Consider the following 4,963-nt stretch of genomic DNA (forward strand, 5'->3'; position numbering starts at 1 on the left):
CACAAGGCCATCCGCCAGCGCTACCTGAAGAGCTGGTTCCTCGTGGACTTCGTGTCCTCGATCCCGGTGGATTACATCTTCCTGATGGTGGACCTGGAAGCTCACCTGGACTCAGAGGTCAGTCTCTCTCTCAGCAGATGGAATTTTCTTGATTCAGTAATTTCACTGTAGTATTTTTCATGAATAAATAAATATATGAAGTGTAACAGTGTAACTGCTCTGGGAATCGTATTTGTTTAAATAAAGACAGTAAAGTAATGAAGATGGAGAATAGGAGCTCTGTGCTGGTTCCCAACATTCAAATATCTCCATTTGTGTTCCACAGAAGAAAGAAAGAAAATCATACAAGTTTGGAACAACATGAGGCCTAATGATCATTTAATAGTGTTCATCGTCTGTTTGATTACGTCTTTAATTGATTTTTCCGTACATTTCTGCCATATGTACATTAACTGACAGTCACCACTGATAAGCTACCACTAAATATTGTAGAAACTTAATTTGCTGTAAAGTTGCTTTGCAATGATTTGTATCGTGAAAAGCGCTGTACAAATAAACTTGAATTGAATTGAATTGAATGACTTTGTTAGAACACTACCGGTATGAAACTACATTTGGTAACCTTTCATTCAAGCTTTAAAGCAAGTTTATGCTTTAAAACAGTAAGTGATATACAAATGCACAATACTTGATTTTGGGGAAAAAAAGTTTGAAAACTTACATATGATATGACGACCTTCTTGAATGGTGCCATTGTGTGTGTGTGTGTGTGTGTGTGTGTGTGTGTGTGTGTGTGCGTGTGTGTGTGAGTGGAGGAACTGTTTGGAGTAGGCATCCACTATTTTTAAAAATACTGCAACAATCACATTTGTCAATATGATACTTTTGTAATATAATGTTTGGTCTTAAATTAACTAGGAATTGAATTTAAATTGAATCTTTGTAAAAATAAGAAAAGTTAAATCATATACACACACCCAATCATATACACGAAACACGAGCCACCTTAAAATGTAACATTGTATATAGGTTTTAACAACATACTGTAGGTATTTTCTACCGCGGGACATCAGGAGTCTGGTGTGGTGTACGCTATTTAATTTAGCTTGATCTGTGCTTTTTAAGCGCAATTAAATATTCTCAGGAGCCCCTGTGACCCCAGAAGTCCCTCACACTCAATATAATCCAGGAGGGTGGTGGAGCGGAGGTGGAACAGGGGGTGGGACGGAGGGCCAGGTCCACGTGGAAGTGGAGAGACCGGGGACTGAGGCAGAGCCGGCAGAGCAGGGCACCCAGGAGGAACCGGCGGAGCAGGAAGCCAGGGCAGAGCAGAGAACCAGGGTGATGCCGGCGAAGTAGGAAACCAGGGTGGAGCAGGGAACCATGATGGAACCGTCAGAGCAGGGAGCCCGGGCGGAACTGGCGAGGCAGGGAGCCAGAATGGGGCCGGCAGGGCAGGTGGAGCTGAGGACCACTACAGCAGAGCAGACGGGTCCGAAGATCCCCACGGCGGAGCAGAAGACCACCAGAGCAGAACAGACAGGACAGAAGCCCTCCAGGGGTTTGGTCTTAAATTAACTAGGAATTGAATTTAAATTGAATCTTTGTAAAAATAAGAAAAGTTAAATCATATACACACACCCAATCATATACACGAAACACGAGCCACCTTAAAATGTAACATTGTATATAGGTTTTAACAACATACTGTAGGTATTTTCTACCGCGGGACATCAGGAGTCTGGTGTGGTGTACGCTATTTAATTTAGCTTGATCTGTGCTTTTTAAGCGCAATTAAATATTCTCAGGAGCCCCTGTGACCCCAGAAGTCCCTCACATGTGTTTTTTCATTCAAGCATGGTTTACGACTCCAAAAAGTCAGTGGGTATCCAAAGAATGTCTTTTCTTGTATCTGTACCAGCCTTTTGTCCCACAAGTTGTTGGTTGAACAAACATTTTAAATGAACCGGAAAGTTATGGGTATGCAAAGGGCTAGCTGGTAAAGTCATAAATACACTCTTCAAATACTGTTTTTCTGTGACCATCAGGCAAGATGTTACATCAACATTGTAATGGGGCGAACGAGACGTGAGGCTTGCGGATCCATATGCAAGGCTTTTATTTAGAGGCGTGGTCATGAAACAGGCAAGGGTCAGACAACAACACTGGTACAACACAGGCAAGACAAAAGAGTATTCCTAGGGCAAGCGTGGGTCTTCGATCGGCAAACGTAAACCAGAGGGCGAGGCAAACGGGTAATCAAAAACATGCAATAAGAGCAGAAGACCTCCACGGCGGAGCAGATGGAGCAGGAACCCACCAGGGTGGAGCAGACAGGACAGAAGCCCACCAGGGCGGAGCAGACAGAGCAGAAGTCCACCACGGAGGGCCAGATTGATCAGGAGACATGGCAGAGACTGAGACCTGAAAAAGCAGAGATACGAGAGACAGGCATAGCATTCACGGCATCAAGGATCAAGGCAGGGAACACAGAAGGTTCATTAACAGACTCATAGGCAGTGACTGATAGAGCTGAAAGTTCTGTGTTGGTCTCCTTAAAGATAACTGGGCGGACAGACAGTTCAAAGTCAGATACATTAGGGAGAACCGGAAGGGCTGTCAGTTCGTAATTAGACTCATGGACTGAAACTGGAAAGACAGTTAACCGGGTCCATTGTAACCGGGTCCATTGAAGGTAACTGGACAGATGGACATTTCAAAATCAACTGAATTGGCTGGAACAGGACAGGCAGATAGCTCAAAATCAAGGGCATTGACGAGTATTCCTAGGGCAAGCGTGGGTCTTCGATCGGCAAACGTAAACCAGAGGGCGAGGCAAACGGGTAATCCAAAACATGCAATAATCCAGGTACGGTAGAAACATAGTCCAAACGTCAAGACAAGAGAATTCTAAAACAGGCAGATAATCAGGTAACAGCTAATCGCAAAACAAACTAGACTAGACTAGAAACTATGAACTAGAAACTAGGGCAGAAGGCTCCGTAATGTAGCTATCACTGGGAAAGCGATAAGCGCTAAACAATCAGTGCGAGCATGGGAAATGTAGTCCAGGGTGACGTGCAATAGTTTGTGTGGAGTGAGAGTCAATGTAATCAGAAGGCAACCTCTGGTGGCGAGCAGACGGAAGACCACAGACCGGATTCGTGACATAGCTCCCCCCCAAGGAGCGGCTTCCAGATGCTCCTAACTCAATATAATCCTGGTAGACAGTTCAAAATCAGTTTCAACAGCTACATTCATAAAGACAGACTGGTGAACATTTCAGTGAGTGAAACTAAACCAGCAGACAATTCACAGCAAGACTCATTCGTTAAAACAGGACAGACAGATGGTTCAAAATCAGACACATTGACTGAAACTGAATAGACAGACGGTTCACTAATGGTCCCTTTGGCAACGACAGGGTTAGCAGGGCCTACAGAAAGTTCATTTAGGGTTTCCATGGCAGTGACAGGCAGGGATGAGAGTTCATAAACAGTTTCCTCGGCTGAATTGGGGCAAAAATAAAGTTCATGTGCTGTCTCTGGGGTAGTTACATGCATGGTTGGAAGTTGTAATATGGCCTCCTTTGTTGTGGCAGACTGCGCTAAGAGTTCATAATCGGTGACACGACCAGACAAAAGTTCATTGAGGGTCTCCATGACCGGTTCAGAGCAGGACAAAAGTTCATAAGCGGCCTCCGTAGCCGTTACAGGACAGGCTGAGAGTTCACAGACGGCCTCCATAGCCGTGAAGGGACAGGTAGAGAGCTCAGAAACGACTTCTTTGGAAATGACAGGGTAATTTGAGAGCTCTTGGTCGGCCATATTGGTCATGGCAGGGTAAACGATGAGTTCAGGAAAGGCCTTGACAGGTTCAGAGCAGGACAAATGTTCATAATTGGGTACCACTGACACCTCTGGAGGTTCTGCAGCGGATGCCGCCACCTCTGGAGGTTCTACAGCAGTACCAACAGGAAACAGGGAGAGTTCATTAACATCCTCCTTAACCGGACAGGTACGGAGTTCAGCAACGGTCCCTTGGACCGCGACAGGACAGACTGAGAACTCATAAACGGCCACCTTGGCCATGGCTGGGCAGGCAGAGAGTTCATAAATGGATACCACTGACACCTCTGGAGGTTCTGCAGCGGTTGCTGCCACGGAGGTTCTACAGCAGTAACATCAGGAAACAGGGAGAAGTCAGTAATGGTCTCTTCGACCGCTACACGACAGGCTGAGAGTGCATCGCTGGGCGCCACCACCACGCAAGGAGCTGAAGCGAGCGCCTCCACCTCGGGAAGTTCTGTGGTGGTGTATGCAGCCCAAACACACCATGAAGCGATCCCCATCAAGGGAAGTGCTTCAGACAGGGGAATCAGTTCAGGAACAGGAGTCTGGAAGATCAACCGTGACTTGACTTGCCTCGTGACGATCAACGGTGACTTGAGTTGACTCAGGAAAATCAGCCGTGACTTGCCTTGATTCAGGATTGGCAGCTGTGACATAACGGGGCGCTGTTGTGTCCGCCATTTTGTGAGCGTGCTCTAGTGCGGCCAACATTACACGAGTGAGTGTGGGGTCGCGTCCCTCCGCGACACCCACAGTGAACGATGAACCAACAGTCAACAAAGCATAGTCCATAAACTGACTGAGAGATGAGCGGGGACCTTCATGGATTAAACGTGATTTGAGTGGCTGATTAATGCCCTCACAAAAGAAGTCTATGAGCACACAGTCCGGCAGATCAGAAAAATAAGCAAAGTTCAAATACTCTTGAATATAGTCCTCAAGCAATCGTGTGCCCTGCTTAAGGGCTAATAACAATCTTGCAATGTCCATACCTGACCAATGTCCACTTGAAAAGCCGCTGGATCCTTGTGTGGCAGAGTATTCTGTTACGGGGCTGACGAGACAAGAGGCGTGCGGATCCATGTGCAAGCTTTTATTCACAAGAGAAGTGG

This window comes from Sinocyclocheilus rhinocerous, unplaced genomic scaffold (assembly GCF_001515625.1).
Source record: "Sinocyclocheilus rhinocerous isolate Xijiao unplaced genomic scaffold, SAMN03320098_v1.1 scaffold1235, whole genome shotgun sequence".
Classification (NCBI taxonomy): Eukaryota; Metazoa; Chordata; class Actinopteri; order Cypriniformes; family Cyprinidae; genus Sinocyclocheilus; species Sinocyclocheilus rhinocerous.